Here is a 19,397-nt window from a genome sequence, read left to right on the forward strand (position 1 = left end):
AGTACATGCTTTGCATTGCTCAGAAATCCACTACAGTGAACCACCACATTTTCAGTTTGGTAAATGGACTGCTTTTTATATAGCACTTTAACTACACCATATGGTGCCCAAAGCGCTTTACAATTTAAGCCTCACATTCACTCATTCACACACACACATTCGAACACCAATGCCCGGCTGTTGCCACGCAAGGCGCTGCTAGGTCCATTGAGAGAAAATCGGATTCAGTGACTTGCTCAAGGACACTTAGACATGGTCACCGGGGATGAGCATCAAACCCACAACCTTGGATTGGAGACGACCACTCAACCACTGAGCCATGCCACCCCTAGTTTGTTATTTACGAGTTCCCATACTTGCATCCCCCCCCGGTGAAACCAATCCTTAGCTAGTTGCTGAAAAACAAGTATTTGCCTAAAAAACGCAATTATTTGTGGAATTGTGGTCTTTCTACTAAGGGATGTAACGATCTCCAACATCACAATATGATACATATCACAATATAAACCTCACAATACGGTAATTACTGTATCATGATATTGTGGGAAGGTTGGCAATATAAAATTAAATGTTTTCTCTTGTAGGATATTTTTCGGATTGCTACTCAAAAGTTTGTCTGCCTCATGTTCTCAAAACAACAAAAGCCCATTGAGGAAAAAAAAATTGTTGTGAAATGTAAACCTAACTTATTGTTTCGCCATTATTTCAATTAAGAATTTTACAATAGATACCCCCCCACACACAAACACACGCACACATTCGCCAGTAACGTGCGGTCAGGCGTCTGCTGCCCCCGCTGGGTTGGGAGAGGCCCCACTAGTTGCTCCTCTTAACTCACTCCACTAGTTTTGCACAATGCACTTTGTAAATAGGCACATACAGTAACACAATCCTTGGGGGGAAGGCATGGGGTAGGGTGGAGACACTGTCTTCGCCCTGCAACTCCCCTCCAATTTTAATGCACTCCACAACTAGGAGGGGAGGGTGAGTCAGGGTGGGGAGCAATCGCTTGGAGTAGACCCCAGTATTAAGCTGTGTGGTCCCCATCTGTTCCTCCGCCTCGCCACCATGCCCCCCTATTTTTTTTTATGCTCCACATACACTCACCAACACATCTCTGGGAAGCCGGAGGATCGGGAAGGGGGGATATAATTTTCATCCGCTCCATCTCACTTGCTCCCAATTTTAAAGCACCACACGCACACACTTGTAAATACACTGGGTGGGGTCACATCCACTGTGTAGGGGTAGAGTTTGCCAGTTGGCGAGCTGGCGAACTCAGTAACAGAGTTAGTTTTCACTAGGCCACGCCGGCGTGACGACCGGGACCTTTCCCCGCCGGACCTGGGGTTCGGAGGCGCCTCCTGTCTCCCGGTGCTCTCTTCCTCTCTTCCGTCCCACTACGCGGATGGAACGCTGTCCGTCCCCTCTCCGGCACAAATTCCTGGGTACGGGGGTTCCCGGGGTTTCCCTCCTGTTAATAATTTGGGGTCGGAGTTCAGGGGGCTGGCGGGGATGGGTGTCTGGGGGTTTGGAGGCCGGGGCGCGGCGGGCGCTGGGATGCGCTGGGTGGCGGGCGGGGGGTGTTGGGGGGAGCGGGGGCTCTGGGCCGGTGGGGTGCTTGGTGGGCCTGTCGTGCCCCGTTCTGCTGCGTTGGGCTGGGGGCGCGGGCCGTGTTGGGGTGGGCAGGCGCTCCGGGCTCCTGAGTTTGCTCTCTGGCCGGTGGCCCCAGCGGGGCCTGGGTGTTGTACCCTGGCATTGCCGAGGCCTGGGGGGCCCTGGGAGGTAGTGCTTGCCCTGTCCTGGCCGGGGTCGACGGCTCACAACTCTCAGCTGCACTGGGCCGGTCTGGCACGTGAGTCACCTCATAGCTCCTAACCCACACTCAGTCACGAACCCAGTGAGACTTGTGTGGAACAGCAGCCAAAAGTTCAGAGGAGTGAGTTTGAATGACCTGCTGATGAAAGGACCGGATGTCCTCAATCAGATCCGTGGCGTCCTCCTCAAGTTTCGGAGTGGAGTGTATGCTGCTTTGGGGGACATAAAAAAGATGTATGACTCTGTGTGGCTGGAGGACAAAGAGGTGCATCTGCATAGATTTCTCTGGCGAGATTCAGAGAATGCAAACTTGGAGGAGTATGCGATCACAAGAATGAATATTGGCGATTAACCAGCAGGGTGCATTGCACAGCTTGCAATGCGCGAAACTGCTGACCTTCCTCTTTTCATCCACCTCAAAGAGGAACGTCAGGTTCTCCAGCAAGACAGCTACATTGACGACATCTTTACATCCCACAACAACCTTTATCAGCTGAAGACCATCACTGAAAATGTGAAGAAAATCCTCAAAGCTGGAGGGTTCGAGCTCAAGCCCTGGATTTTTTCCGGGCAAAGTGGGAAGAACGGAAGCAACACCAAGCTGAAGGAGGCCAAGATAAAGTCTGTGGTCCTGCCAAATCAAATGCATGATGAGGACAATAAAGCACTCGGTCTAGGGTATCTGGTGGAGGAGGACAAGCTGCATGTCATGGTCGGAGTCAGCTTCTCAAAGAGAAAGAAAAAGATAAGACTTGGCCAAGACCTCCATTATGATCAAGTAAGAGACCAAACACCAAACCCGCTGACGCGATGAGAACTTCTTAGCCAAGTGTCAGGGCTCTATGACCCGATCGGGCTGGTGACTCCTATGAAGCAAAAATGAGCTATACTAGTGAGACGGGCATTCCAAGAGGCAAAGCAGGAAAGTTTTCCAGTCAAGGACTCATGGGACATAGCTCTCTCGCACAGCTTAAGAGAGGATGCAATTCAGCTTTTGGAGGAGTACATCCAATTTGGTAAAGTCAAGTTCACCAGAGCCTTAACTCCCCCATGTTATACTGGAAAACCTGTGGCAATAGCATTCTCCGACGAGCATGCCAGTTAACTCCCCTGGACTGCAAAGGCAATGCCGTCAAAGTAGAAATGTGTGGAGCAGTACATATGCACATGCGCACATACTCACGCACACAGAAAAAAAAAAGAGAGAGAGCAATTATAATGTCATGTTGAATCGGTAAGATTACCGAATGAACAATACTGCCGGCTCGGTGGTGACATTGGTTCGAACCCCCAAGTGGTAGTAGATAATAGGGGTGTGAATTGGGTAGTGCCTGGCGATTCGATCTGTATCACGATTCGATGCCGATTAATCCCGATACTAATCTATAAATTGATTATTGCTATATTTCCTCTCTTACTCAAATTTAGAATATATTAATCAGTAAACTTTTACATGTACAATGTAAGATTTGTATGAAAATGTATTTATTTATCAGAAACTTCAGGCTTATAAGCCACTGTATTTAATAAACAGGTTGCAGTCTGTTTCATGTTTGAAATATTAAGTGTTAGTGTTCCATTAATATAACATTCTTCCATGCTAAAAGTGTGAACCCTAACCCGACATTTTGTTTTGCTATCAAAAAGTGATGTTTCAAAATCGATTCGTCCTTATATTTAATCGATTCGAGAATTGTGCACTGTAGTATCGCGATATATTGCCAAATACATTTTTTAAACACCCCTAGTGGATAGTGCAGGCATGTTATCATGTGCCCTTTTTTTTTGCTTTGAGCACCTGCCCCTCTAAAGGTTACAGCACGCTCCTGACTAAGTTCTGCAAAAACCTACGGAGGAGCGCCAAAGACGTTAAAAGACGTGAAAGAAAGTGAAAGGTGAGGGGGAGAGACGCATGCGCGAGATGCTGTGATTATTGCGAGACCTACAGCGAGACCTACAGCGAGACCGGGACACCCCAACATGGCAGCGCCCTGCTGCTAAGATAGAACTAGCTCTATTATGCTAAACTAATTCGAGTTTAACCGTCATATATCTTGGCTTTTCTCTTTTCTCTTTCATCCGACAGATTTGGAATACCATCCAACGTGGAGGACCTCGAACGCTTCATTGACGGTTATTTTTACAACTGCGCGATGGAGGACTCTTCCGTCGAGAAACCGTCTAAGAAACCCTCTAAAAAGAGAAAGAATGACTCAGCGACGGACACGGACGACCTAACTACTACGGAGGTCTCGGTCAGTATGCTGGAGTCCATAAATAAAAAGTTAGAGGTCCTCTCCCTAATCTGCGAGGAGGTGAAAGGATTTAAGGTAAGTATGGAATTCCTCAGCCAACAAATAAATGATCTCCAACGCAACAATGCCGAGATACACGCTACACTCGTGACTGTTTCAGCCGAGTTAGAAACCATTAAAAAGGAAAATAAAATGCTAAAAGAAACTATTCTGGATGTTCAATCCCGTAGCATGCAGGATAATTTAATATTCTCAGGTATATCCGAGAACACCTCTGACAATCCAGAGGTTGAGATAAAAAAAATTATGACGACATCGTTAAAAATTCCTCAGGAGACGGTAAATAACATCTCCTTTCACCGGGTACATCGGCTTGGAGCCCGTAGGGGCAACAGACCCCGTCCTATTATCGCCAAATTTGAGCATTTTAAACAAAAAGTATTTGTTAAAAGTAAAGGACGGGAGATTAAAGGGACCTCATTCGGAATGAATGACCAATTCCCTAGAGAGATTAATGAGCGGCGAAAGGTACTGTTTCCTATAATGAAACAAAATAGGCAGGAGGGTAAACGGACTATGATGGTCGTTGATAAACTATACATCGATGGCCAACTATTCCGGAACCCCAACTCCACTCCCTGGCTGTTCTAATTAGCATCGATGGAACTAAACTTTGTTTGATTATTAGATGTATACGTATACATATACATATACATATAATGTATATGTGGTTATAAAACCTAAAATATGAATACTCATTATGTTTACGCTATATTATAAATATAATAATAATACATAACTATATCTAAAAGTAGATTTAAACAAAAAAAAAAAAAATCTCGCTTGGGTTACCAGTTACTGGTGTATTATAATGTTGTTTAACTCCCCACTAACGTCCTTCACTTTCACATCCCTACCCGTTTTTTCACTGTTATATTTACTTACACATTTCCTTATATTTTACACAAATTATATAAATCACCTAACTACTTTGATTCTATCCTATAACATGCCAGTATTGACAAATGGCCTATGCAGATATTTACACAGGACTGAGCCTATATTGTTTGTATGCATAAATTAGTTCTGGTTTCCTGGAATGTTTGTGGCGCTCGCTCACAGGCAAAAAGAATAAAAACTTTAGACCATCTCTTAAAATTAAAAGCAGATATTTGCCTCCTGCAAGAAACCCACCTACAAAAATCTGAAGAAAAATTACTTATTGATAAGAATTTTAGCCAAGCATACTCTGCCCCTTATAACAGCAGACAAAGAGGAGTCTGTATACTCATACATAAGAATTTACTCTTTACTCTAAATAATACAATAACAGACCCAGAGGGCCGATACATTATTATTCAGGTAACTATATTTAATAAGATATATACACTTGGCAATTTATATGCCCCTAATAATGATGATCCGGCCTTTTTCCATGAATTTTTCTCTCAGCTGTTTGATTTAGCAGCGAACTCTACTATTATTATTGGAGGAGACTTTAACACAGTCTTAAATCCATTAATAGACCGTTCTAATAACACAACATGTATAAGGCGATTACAATCTACTAAAGTAATAGGGGAATATATGGATGATTTTGGCCTCGTCGACAGCTGGAGACTTAAAAACCCAAATAAGAAGGAATTTACCTTCTTTTCCGCTGTACACCGGTCTTTTTCAAGAATTGATTATTTTCTTACAAACTCTATTGCTGATAAAACTGTTACAAAAATACATCCTATTATTATTAGCGACCACGCACCAGTCTCACTTTCCCTACAAGTTGATTATACCTTTAAACCACCACCAACATGGCGTTTTAACATCTCTCTGCTAAACGATGCAGAGTTTGATAAAATTATAAGGAAAGAGTGGGCAGACTTTTTGGAAATAAATGACTCTCCAGGCCTATCGCCATCTCTTCTCTGGGAAGCTGGGAAAGCAGTAATTAGAGGTAAAATTATATCATATTCATCTTATAAAAAGAAACAGGATCAAAAATTTGAAAATGACTTGGAAGATAAAATTAAACAACTGACGGATGAGTACGCAATAAACCCAAATGACCAAATATGGACTGACTTACAAAATACAAAAATACAGTTAGACGATATGCTAACTAAAAAGACAGAGTTTATAATACAACAATTGAGATACAACAACTTTGAATATAATAACAAATCAGGTAAATTTCTTGCAAACCAACTTCAACGCAATCGGGAAAAATCTCTTATAACGGCTATTAAAGGGACAACTGGTGAATGTACACAATCACCAGAAGAAATTAATCAAATTTTTTATAACTATTATCGCAACCTATACTCAGAAACTAACAAACCTAACCCTGAGCATATTGAGGCATTCCTCAGTAGCTTAAATATGCCTCAGTTAACTACTGAATATAAAGATATGTTAGAAGCGCCACTTACTATAAATGAGTTGTACAGTGCTCTAGAAAGTATGCCTAATGGCAAGGCACCTGGCCCAGATGGTTATCCGGCTATATTTTTTAAGCACTACTGGTTAATGCTTGCTCCGCTATTCTTAAGAGTAGTAACAGAAATTAAAACTAATGGTTACATACGTCCACACATGAATACAGCAGCAATTAAACTTTTATTAAAGCCAGAAAAAGACCCCACCCTTCCATCAAGTTACCGTCCGATTTCACTAATTAACACTGATATCAAAATTATTACTAAGGCTTTCACATCTAGATTAGAAACAGTAATCTCGACAATTATTCATAGCGACCAAACAGGCTTTATTAAAGATCGTCACTCTACTAATAATATTAGGAGGCTCTTTAACCTTATTAGCATGTCACAGCGGCATGATAAGAAGGCAGTTATTATATCGTTGGATGCAGAAAAAGCTTTTGACAAAGTTAACTGGTGCTTCCTCTTTGCTGTTTTAAATAAATTTGGCTTTGGGAAATCATTTATCCACTGGGTGTCAGTATTATATGATTCTCCCAAAGCTACAGTTACTACTTTTTTTTTTATTATTTTTTTTTTGTGGGAGATCTCAGTATTGACCATTTGAAATGTCATCATCATTGTTCTCCTTTTTTTTTTTTTTGTAAATGTGTTTGTGCGTGTGTGCGTGCGTGTGTGTGTGTGTGTGCGTGCGTGTGTGCGTGCGTGTGTGTGTGCGTGCGTGCGTGAGAAAAAAATAAAATAAATAAATAAGAATTCCCATACCGTTCACCTAAACCGAACACTTCAAAATCCAGCCAGAGTCGTGGGGCCGCCAGGAGACCCAAAGGGGGACCAAAGAAAAGAAAGAAAAGCGAAGCCCAGCACCGACCAGACACCACCCACCGGGCCACTAACCTTCACCAACCCCAGAGACATCCAAACTCCAACAAATCAGGGAAACCTCAAGGGCCCAAAGGAGAAACTGAGGAAAGGTAGAAAGGACAGACGAAGCAGAGTGAGATCCACAGACACCAGCCTCCACCGAATCAATGACCTGAGAAAGAAACAAATTGTGTCTGAGTCTCGATAGATGCTGGTGTGGTGGATCTAGCATGCATGAAAATCTCCACCAAAGAGGGGAGCCGTCGACCCCCGCCAGGACAGAGCAAGCGCAACACCTCAGGGCCCCCCAGGCCGCGGCCGCGCCAAAGGACGACCCCCGGGCCCCGCAGGGGCCACCGGCCGGAGAGCAAACCCCGGAGCAGGAGCGCCCCCCACCCCAACGCGGCCCGCGCCCCCAACCCAACGCAGCAGGACGGGGCACTGCAGGCCCACCAGGCACCCCACCGGCCCACAACCCCCGCTCCCCCGCGACCCCCCCCGCCCCCCCCCACCCCCGCCACCCACCCCAACCCAGCCCCAACCGCCCCCAGGTCCCCAAATCCCCAGACACCCTCCCCACCCCAGCACCCCCACCCCGGCACCCCCACCACCACCCCCCCACCAACCAAGCAGTTGTCAGATTATTCTATTAACTGGACAAAATCAACACTTCTACCTATTACAGAAAATTCATGGAACCCTGCAAGCCAGGACCCACATTACTCATTTCCTATAGGTAATTTAAAATACTTAGGCATAAAAATCTCACCTAAATTAACTGATTTAATTCATTTAAATTTTTCTCCACTTCTGGATAACATTCATAGTGACTTGGAACGCTGGAATAATCTTCCTATTTCTTTAATAGGACGAATAGCCACCGTTAAAATGAAAGTTTTACCTAAAATAAACTATTTTTTCTCAATGATTCCATTTAAACCTACGGCTAAATGGTTCCAGTTGTTGGACTCAGCCGTTACAAAATTTTACTGGAAAAAAAAAAGAAGCAAAGATTAGTCTATCTACTCTTCAGAAAAGTAAATCCAAAGGTGGTCTAGAGGCACCAAATTTTATGTACTACTATATAGCTAACCAGCTACAATATATCGTTCTATGGGCACAACCCAACAGAGATACTAACTGTTGGCTGGAACTAGAACAGAAGGATTGTAATAACCTCAGACTTCTAGATTTACTCTTTATTACAACATCGATTAAGCGACATAATTGTTTTAAAAACCCAATGATCTCCGCCACCCTGACTGCTTGGTGGAAGGCATTAGAAATTACAAAACCCCAAGTGGAGCCCTGTGGGCTTTCTCCCCTATGGCATAACCCTGACTTTCGAATTAACAACCAAACGTTTTATTTAGGTGTGTGGGAGCAGAAAGGAATCACACATCTTCACCATCTCTTCTCAGATAATATGTTTATATCATATACATCTTTGCTCCAAAAATACAAAATAACAAACGGAAATTTTTTACATTATCTGCAAGTTAAAAATATGATAAAGAAACAAATTCCAACACTTCAGGGTACGCTCCAACCGCCTGGCTTAGCTAAAGATATTACCAAGCTTTCTCCGACAACAACAAAAAAACTTTCAAAAATATATAAGTTACTTTCATATACGGATAAAATGTCTTTACCCATCTTAAAATGGGAGACAGACTTGTCTATAGCTCCGGAATCTAACTTTTGGATTCAAGTTTGTGAAAATGCATTTAAAATGACAAAACACACAAATTTACAATTTATCCAATACAAAATAATCCATAGAACATACATTACTCAATATATGATGAAGAAAATGGGCCTCTCCGACTCCGACATTTGTCTCCAGTGTTTACAAAACACTACAGACACTTATTTTCATGCTTTATGGTTATGCACCCCGGTTATGTATTTCTGGACTAAAGTCTTAGAAAAACTTTCCGCTATCTTGGACTATAGGATACCTTTATCTCCAAACTTGTGTTTGCTAGGTGACCTAACAACAACTGACCTACCACATAAACAATTTCAATCTACACTTGTAGCCCTTACTATCGCTAAAAAAACAATTCTTGTTAACTGGAAAAATAAACAAACTCTGAATATCGACCAATGGTCTAACCTCCTCATAAATCACATTTTAATGGAAAAAATATCGGCCTCAAATAAAAAACAAATATCAAAATTCATAGAAATATGGTCTACGTATATAGAATATTTTAACCTAATTCTGGTTATTTAATTCTGCCTGTTAGCGAGAGCCACCACATCGTGATAACTTACATTGATGTCTCTGCATTTGGCAGTTTGTTACTAATGGTTGTGTTTTTATAGTCAGGAACCCAGTCGCTGCCAACAGGATCGAACAGATTCACCTCCAATGGGCACTAAAGGCTAATATTCGGATTCACTGCATGCCAGGGGACTAACTCTACAGGTGCTGTCCCCCCTGGCTGGGCGTGGGCGGGTCTGCCCCTCTGTTGGCTGCTGGGTGGCGGCTGCGTCTTGGTCGTTCCCTGGGTCTCGTGGTGGGTGCTGTGTTGCGGGGCTCTCCCTGGTGTCCGGGGCGGCGCCGCCCCGGCGCGGTCCGTCGCTCTGGGTCCGGCGACGCGGGTCGGGGCCTGTGGGCCGCCGGGGTGCCCCGTGGTTCCCTCTCCCCTCCCCCTTCCTCCCCCTTGCTTCCTCTCCCTCTTCACCTCTCCCCGCCCGTCCTCCGCCTCCCTGTCCCTTCTCCCTCGTCGCCCTTCCTCCTCCTCTCCCCCTCTCTCTGCGGCCCTGCCGCTGCCTCCTGCCCTTCCTGTCGTCTCCTTCCCCCGTCCCCTCCCCCTCCCCTGTCCGCCCTCCTCCCCCCCCCCAGGCCGGGGGTTCCATCCGTGGCCCGGGTCTCGGCGCTCCGGGGGCCGGGGGAGTGGGCGGGATTGGTGTTGTCCGGGGTTTGCTCTCCGGCCGGTGGCCCCTGCGGGGCCCGGGGGTCGTCCTTTGGCGCGGCCGCGGCCTGGGGGGCCCTGAGGTGTTGCGCTTGCTCTGTCCTGGCGGGGGTCGACGGCTCCCCTCTTTGGTGGAGATTTTCATGCATGCTAGATCCACCACACCAGCATCTATCGAGACTCAGACACAATTTGTTTCTCCCTCAGGTCATTGATTCGGTGGAGGCTGGTGTCTGTGGATCTCACTCTGCTTCGTCTGTCCTTTCTACCTTTCCTCAGTTTCTCCTTTGGGCCCTTGAGGTTTCCCTGATTTGTTGGAGTTTGGATGTCTTTGGGGTTGGTGAAGGTTAGTGGCCCGGTGGGTGGTGTCTGGTCGGTGCTGGGCTTCGCTTTTCTTTCTTTTCTTTGGTCCCCCTTCGGGTCTCCTGGCGGCCCCACGACTCTGGCTGGATTTTGAAGTGTTCGGTTTAGGTGAACGGTATGGGAATTCTTATTTATTTATTTTATTTTTTTCTCACGCACGCACGCACGCACGCACACACACACGCACGCACACACGCACAAACACACGCACAAACACACATACAAAAAAAAAAAAAAAAGGGAGAACAATGATGATGACATTTAAAATGATCAATACTTAGATCTCCCAAAAAAAAAAAAAAAAAAAAAAAAAAGACGTTAAAAGACGTCCACCCATTTTTTAAAATGTTTTTTTTTTTTTAAACGGGTGCAGGGAAGCCTTGCGGAGCTGTGCTGAAAGTTTCAAGCAGTTCTAGTGAGCCTAATGACTATTTTTGGCCCATGACTCTCTTTTGACAAGATGGGTGGACGTCAGCAGAAGACGTGAGGCGGGGCTAGAGTGTTGAGGAGACAATGGCTGAAGAAGCCATAATGGCGGTTGCAAGCAGCTCACGCTAGAGCCGTTTTTTTCAAAGACGAAAAGCATCGACGAACGATAAAGAGCACATTGAAGACGACGATGATCATCATCGATGATGATGATGATGGTGACTCCGTGGTTGGAAGCATTGACGCGGCAGTAGAATACGTTAGGCGGAGCTAGATGGAGGAGGAAGCGGACAATGTTGCAAGCAGCTCACAGTTGGGAATTTTCAACGCTAAAGAGCACAGTGATGACGACGATGACGATGGTGGTGACTCCGAGGTTGACGGTGAAGTTGGAAGCATTGACGCGGCGGCTATGACGACGTCATAAAGGTTCACGGGCTGGCGATGCTGACACCGGAAAACGCGGAGCACAACCAAGCACGCTCAGGCGGACGTTCAATCAGAAGAGTGCCCCGAGTCCAATGCATATTCATCGGAGGAGTGGGTACAGTCTGCTACTTGCTATTTATTCCCCGGAAAAAAAGGCCGTCAAGAAAGTGTAACTGTCAAAACGGGGGGCTTTAGGAACCAGATGCGGGAAGGCAGAGGAGTAGTCCAAAAAAAAGAGATTTCTATTGGCAAAAAGGTTTCCAAAGTTCAAAAACATAAAACAAAGCATGAACTTGAACAAAAGAGGGAACAAAAAACAGACAGCAACAAAACATGAACTTGAACTTGAACTAGAACTTGGGAGGGAACAGAAAACAGGCAGCATGACACGAGGACAAACATACATACCACAATGCACCAACACAGGCAGAGGAGAGACAGCAGACTAAATACACCAACACTAATGACGCAACAAGACACACCTGGACCAGACACAAGTGGCTGAGGGCACTGATTGGACAACACAAGGAAGGGCAGGGTCACAATTAACAAGACAAGGAAAACACACAAGGAAAGCAGAAACTGAACATGACAGAACCAAAACATGACAGAACCCCTCCGTCGAGGGACGGCTTCCAGACGTCCCTTTAATAATTTCAAAAACAGGGTGGGCGGAGGGGGGTCACGGAGGCGGGACCCTGGCACATCCATCAGGGCCCGTCCGGGGGGCGTCCCGAATGCCGGACGGGGGGAGCCCGGCGGCGCTGGTCCGGAGGGCGCCCCGGACGCCACACCGGAGCAGAACGGCCATGGGACGCACAACCCCCGTCCACCCCCATGGACCTGACGCTACCAAGGAAGAGGCGAAGAGACCACGCACGAGGGCGGCCGGGACCAGGAGGCGCGGGGGCTTGAGGCTGCCGCGGAGGCGGCCGACGAGGCGCGGGGGCTTGACGCTGCCGCGGAGGCGGCCGACGAGGCGCGAAGTCTTGAGGCTGCCGCGGAGGCGGCCGACGAGGCGCGAAGACTTGAGGCGGCCGACGAGGCGCGAAGACTTGAGGCTGCCGACGAGGCGCGAAGACCTGAGGCTGCCGACGAGGCGCGAAGACTTGAGGCTGCCGACGAGGCTGCCGTGGAGGCGGCCGACGAGTCGCGAAGACTTGAGGCTGCCGTGGAGGCGGCCGACGAGGCGCGAAGACTTGAGGCTGCCGTGGAGGCGGCCGACGAGGCGCGAAGACTTGAGGCTGCCGTGGAGGCGGCCGACGAGGCGCGATGACTTGAGGCTGCCGTGGAGGCGGCCGACGAGGCGCGATGACTTGAGGCTGCCGCGGAGCCGGCACGGAGTCCGGGGGCTGTCGCGGAGCCGGCACGGAGTCCGGGGGCTGCCGCGGAGCTGATACGGGAACTTGGAGCTGACGCGGAGCCGGTACTGGGGCCAGAAGCTGCTGTGGAGCTGATCCGGAATCCTGGGGCTGCCGCAAAGCCGGGACGGAAACCTGGGCCTGACGCGGAGCTGATACGGGATCTTGGGGCTGACGTGAAAACGGGACGGAAACCTGGGCCTGACGCGGAGCTGATACGGGATCTTGGGGCTGACGTGAAAACGGGACGGAAACCTGGGCCTGACGCGGAGCCGATACGGGATCTTGGGCCTGACGCGGAGCCGGCACGGGATCTTGGGGCTGACGCGGAGCCGGCACGGAGTCCGGGGGCTGCCGCGGAGCCGGCACGGAGCCGGCACGGAGCCGGCACGGAGTCCGGGAGCTGCCGCGGAGCCGGCTCGGAGACCTGAGGCTCCGACGGCCGACGTGGCTCGGACACCTGAGGCTCCGACGGCCGACGTGGCTCGGACACCTGAGGCTCCGACGGCCGACGTGGCTCGGAGACCTGAGGCTCCGACGGCCGACGTGGCTCGGAGACCTGAGGCTCCGACGGCCGACGTGGCTCGGAGACCTGAGGCTCCGACGGCCGACGTGGCTCGGGGACCTGGGACTTTGGCTGACGTGGTTCGGGGACCTTGGACATCGGCTGACGTGGTTCGGGGACCTTGGACATCGGCTGACGTGGTTCGGGGACCTTGGACTTTGGCTGACGTGGTTCGAGGACTTGGAGCTGCCGCGGAGCCGGCACGGAGTCCGGGAGCTGCCGCGGAGCCGGCACGGAGTCCGGGAGCTGCCGCGGAGCCGGCACGGAGTCCGGGAGCTGCCGCGGAGCCGGCACGGAGTCCGGGAGCTGCCGCGGAGCCGGCACGGAGTCCGGGAGCTGCCGCGGAGTCGGTACGGGAACCTGGGGCTGCGGCGGCTGACGTGGCTCAGGGATCTGAGGCTGTGGCGGCAGACGTGGTTCGGGGACTGAGAACAGCGGCAGACGTGGTTCGGGAACTGGGAACAGCGGTGGCACGATAGGGACTTGGGGCGGACGTGGCTGACGTGACACGATAGGGACTTGGGGCTGCGACGGTAGACCTGGCAGGATAGGGACTTGAGGCTGCGGCGGCAGGGAAAGGGACATGAGGCTGCGGCGGCAGTCCTGGCAGAGAGGCTTGAAGCTGTGGCGGCAGACCTGGCAGAGGACTTGAGGCTGTGGCGGCAGACGTGGTTCGGGGACTGAGAACAGCGGCAGACGTGGTTCGGGTACTGGGAACAGCGGTGGCAGACGTGGCACGATAAGGACTTGGGGCGGACATGGCTGACGTGGCACGATAGGGACTTGAGGCTGCGACGGTAGACCTGGCAGGATAGGGACTTGAGGCTGCGGCGGCAGTCCTGGCAGGGAAAGGGACATGAGGCTGCGGCGGCAGTCCTGGCAGAGAGGCTTGAAGCTGTGGCGGCAGACCTGGCAGAGGACTTGAGGCAGCGGCGGCAGGCGTGGTAGGACAGGGACATGAGGCTGCGGCTGAGCCAACACGGGGACCTGGGGCTGCGGCGGAGCCGACACGGGGACCTGGAGCTGCGGAGGCAGACGTGGCTCGGGGAGTTGCGGCTGGCGACTCCGAGCGCCACCATCTGAAGCCCAACGACGCCCAACTCCCTTAATCAAAGAGGACAGCAGGTCCATTTGGGCGGCCATGGCATGCTGGAGCTCCTCCTGGTGCGACAGACGCGCCTCCTGATTCCCCATCATGGCTTTCAGCACTCCCGCTGGGTCCTTCTCTGGTTGGTGCATTCTGTCAAAACGGGGGCTTTAGGACCCAGATGCGGGAAGGCAGAGCAAGGAGGCAGAGGAGTAGTCCAAAAAAAAGGGATTTAATTTCTATTGGCAAAAAGGTTTCCAAAGTTCAAAAACATAAAACAAAGCATGAACTTGAACTTGAACTTGAACAAAAGAGGGAACAAAAAACAGACAGCAACAAAACATGAACTTGAACTAGAACTTGGGAGGGAACAGAAAACAGGCAGCATGACATGAGGACAAACATACATACCACAATGCACCAACACAGACAGAGGAGAGACAGCAGACTAAATACACCAACACTAATGACGCAACAAGACACACCTGGACCAGACACAAGTGGCTGAGGGCACTGATTGGACAACACAAGGAAGGGCAGGGTCACAATTAACAAGACAAGGAAAACACACAAGGAAAGCAGAAACTGAACATGACAGAACCAAAACATGACAGTAACGTCTGCACGCGAAACGGACAATGAAAGTGAAAGTAATCTGTTGTGCGAATCCTGCTCCCTCTCCTTGCACGCAGGAGAGCGTTACAAAAAGAAAAACTGTATTTGAAACATCCACATATTTGTAAGTAGTACCACAGTTGCACACATTTGTAAATAGTTTGCGAAATTGTTTTGTCAAATTGTTACACTGTTGAATGGAAATAAACGTATTTTGCAAACTAAAAACACTTTTTCATTGTTGGTGAAAGCGTTTTACAGAAGTAAAGCACTGTTTAGGTGTTTGTGGCATCATTCATGGACAAAAAGAAGTGTACAATTCACTAGAGTGCATGAAATAACATCGTTTCACAAAAAGCTCTTTTTCTCCGTTTTTTGTTTCAAAACAGAGCATTTCGGTGAAACTAACCATTTTCTATTGTTGATTACTGAAGAACGGAATAAGGTAGAAACAAACTTTTTTTTCTGATGAAAGATGAGAGTTCAATCTTTCATTTGGTAGTATGTGTGTTTCCATAGTCCAAACCCAACATTTTCTGTGGACCTTGAAAGATCAGTCAAAATGCTTAAATCGGCTGGCACTGGCGACATCCCGTTTCTGAAAACGTCTGGCAGTCAAAGAGTTAAAGGAACACATCTGACCACAATGTGAAAAAAATATCTATACAGATAAAGACAGGGTAATGTCTTAGGAACAAAAGGATACCAAATCTCTTAATGGAAAGGTGTTCAGCCTACAGAGGGCCTAATTGTACAGAAACAACAAAATCAGAGTGAAACAATGATGTGGCCGGCTAGCAAATTTTTCATAAAATTAATTTCTGCAACTCAAAATGCTTCTCAATATCTTGTGTGGCCCCCACATGCTTGTATGCATGCTTGACAACATCGTGGCATACTCCTAATGAGAAGACGGATGATGTCTTGTGGCATGTCCTACCAAATCTGTGTAAGGGCATCCCTAAGTTCCTGTAAAGTCTGAGCAGCAAACTTGTGGTGCCGAATGGACCAAAACATAAGTTTTAAGGTTTAAGTCTGGGCGGGGATCATGAAAACCATTCAATTGTGTTTCATCCTCCAGGTACTACCGGCATATTCTTGTCACATGAGGCCGGGCATTATTATGCATTAGGAGGAAACATTATTGTGCATTAGGAGAAAACCAGGACCTACTGCACCAGCGTAGGGTCTGACAATGGGTTCAAGGATTTCATCTTGATACCTAATGAGAGTCAGACTACCTTTTCCTGCCAGTAGAGGTCTGTGCATCCCTCCATGGATATGCTTCCCCAGATCATCACTGGCCCAAAGGCAGCATAATGTTCTCTTCTCCCTTCTCCAGAATCTTGCACATCTATCACAGGTGTTAACCTGCTCTCGTCTGTGAAGAGTACAGGCGCCAGTGGTGGATAATTCTGGTGTTCTCTAGCAAATGTCAGTCAAGCTCCACGGTGCTGGGCAGTGAGCACAGGGCCAACTACAGGACGTCGGGCCCTCAGGCCACCTTCATGACGTCTGTTTCTGTTGGTTTGGGCAGAGACATTCACACCAGTTGCCTGCTGGATGTCATTTTGTACAGCTTAAGCAGTGCTCAACCTGTTCCGCCTATCACAAAGGAGTAGGTATCGGTCCTGCTGATGGGTTGAGAACCTTCTGTGGCCCTGTCCAGCTCTCCTAGAATAACTGCCAGTCTCCTGAAACCTCTTTCATGTTCTGGAGATTGTGCTGGGAGACACATTAAATCTTCTTGCTACAGCACATGTGATTGTGCCATCCTAAAAGGAGTTGGACAACCTGTGCAAGTCTGTAGGGTTAAGGAAATGCCTCATACTGCCAGTAATGATAATGCCTCAAGCCAAAACCAGCATTAGTAGAAAAGCAGCCAAAAAAGATTAAGAGGGATAAACTTGGAATGACCTCCACATGTAAAACCAGTCCTGTTTTAGGGATTTTCTCATTGGTGCCACTCTAGTGCACTTGTTGTTAATTTCACCATCATCATCAACACCAATACAGCTGAAAGTGATTAACAATGCCCTCTGCTACAAAACCGACCAAATAATTATCAGATCAGCAGCAGGGGAAGGAGATGCGTGTGTATCTGTCCCACACCGCGACCGTGGGTAATTAGCGTTCACGTGACAAGGAAGCGAGCGAGCGAGAGAGCTCGGTCGGGTGCTCGCGCGCAGGAAAAGCATATTGGATTTTTTTCCACACACGATTAATCATGCAGCTTTTCTTTGCATTGTGTCAACATTGACCTGTCCTCTGTAAAGTGTTGATTAAAAAAAAAAACTTTTCAAAGGGTACTTTTTTTGAGAGCGGGCAGAGGGGCAAGGGTGTGAGCACCACTAGGGGTCTACATGTGTACGCCAGTGAATCCAGGGGTGAGTACACTCGGTCCTCGAGGGCGAGAATCCTGCAGGTTTTGGATGTTTCCCTTCTCCAACACAGCTGATATATGATTAGCTCATCAGCAAGCTCTGCATAAGCCTGATAATGATCCTGTTGATTGGAATCAGCTGCGTTGGAGCAAGCAAACATCCAAAACCTGCAGGACTCCGGCTCTCGAGGACCGAGTTTGCCCACCACTGCCTTATTCTATACTTTTGGTGAGTCCACACATGTGGGTGTAATTTTTACGAATTATTGACCAATCCAAAGTGTTGAAAATGGCTTGTTATCTTTGATGATGCAATAATAATGGTTGAAAAACATAGTTTTGGTGTCGCCTGAAAAGTGATGACTTTTGGAGTCAGCGACATTTATATATACACTACCGTTCAAAAGTTTGGAGTCATCAAGAAATGTCTTTATTTTTTAAAGAAAACTTTAAACTAATCAGAAATACACTCTATACATTGTTAATGTGGTAAATGACAATTCCAGCTGCAAATGTCTGGTTTTTGAGGCAATATCGACATAGTTGTATAGTGTCCCATTTCCAGCAACTATCATGCCAGTGTTGTAAAGGTATAAAGTATTTGCTCATTGCGTCAGAAGGTTAATGGATAGGATTGTCAAAAGTATCGATACTAACATGTCGTATCCGGATAGGATACTACTTTGTCATGGTGTCAATCCTACTGATACATGGTAGCGTTCCCGCAGTGTCAGCTGCCCGCACTAGCAGCACCGCCTGCTCGGCAGACAGCCTCCGGCAGCCAGGAGAGTCCACGCCACAACCTTGCTTACAATATAATAGAATGACTTTATTATCATTGCACAAAGTACAACGAAATTGAATTATATATACTGTTGTTCGCAAGGTGCCAGCAATTAAAAACATAGAACATATAAAATATATAAAACTAACAAATCAGGCAATTTAAGAAGAATATAAAATCTTACAACTAAATATACAACATGAACAAAGGACTTATGGTGAAGTAAAATAGTATTTGTTGCTACTAGTATTTGAAACACCCCCGATCATTATTAAGTGCCTCAATGACATTCGAGGTAGGGTGAGAAGCTCGGTCATCCGGGAGGGACTCAGTGTCGAGCCGCTACTCCTCCGCGTTGAGAGTTTTGAATTTCAAACATCTCACAGATTTGGAAAGTCAAACCTTTCCTTTCTACCTCGTTAAATTGTTCTTTTCTTATTTCTATTAGTTTCACTTTTATTTTATACTTTTTCTTTCCACCGTATGATAGTTAGGTAGACAGTACTTTCTACTTTCAGTAGATTCTGTATGTGTAACCGTAGTGAATAAATGCCTGTTAAAAAAAAAATCTGGTTCAGTCTCAATCGTGCTTGTGTCCGAGTGGATTAGAAATTCTTTTAGTAATACAAAGAACCACAAAATTTGAATGTGGCGACTTCAGATTATGAATAAATAAACGACAATTTGGATTTTATTCGTTGTGTTTCTCCAAACTGAAAGTAAACAGAACGTGATGCCCCTATAGGCGATTGGGGAAATTACGACTTCCTCAAGCGCTGATCAAATTACTAATTCGTCCAAAAGACAACATCAATTATCGCTACATGTTCAAAGTCTGATTTGTTCAACCTCCAAAACATTTTTTCCCTTAGGAAATAATGTAAATGCAATTAATCCGTTCCCAAGCTCCAAAAACAGAAAATTCCAATTTTAATTTCTATTTATGTAAAAAACATGTACACCCTGTACAGTTTTTAAACAATAAAAAATACCTTACCTTTTTTGTTGTGGTGTGATGGCACCAGTGGATGAAAAATCCTGTGTTAATGCATGCTTTAGTTTAGTGTATTTTACATTGGGCA

At 47.2% G+C, this 19,397-nt stretch overlaps 1 protein-coding gene across 2 annotated transcripts in view; it reads right to left on the reverse strand.

Annotated features, from left to right (window-relative positions):
- Positions 1–19,397, reverse strand: part of LOC144040099 (dual specificity calcium/calmodulin-dependent 3',5'-cyclic nucleotide phosphodiesterase 1C-like) — a 141,405-nt gene that overhangs the window by 21,828 nt on the left and 100,180 nt on the right. The gene's annotated exons all lie outside the window — the stretch shown is intronic.

This window comes from Vanacampus margaritifer, chromosome 20, assembly GCF_051991255.1.
Source record: "Vanacampus margaritifer isolate UIUO_Vmar chromosome 20, RoL_Vmar_1.0, whole genome shotgun sequence".
Classification (NCBI taxonomy): Eukaryota; Metazoa; Chordata; class Actinopteri; order Syngnathiformes; family Syngnathidae; genus Vanacampus; species Vanacampus margaritifer.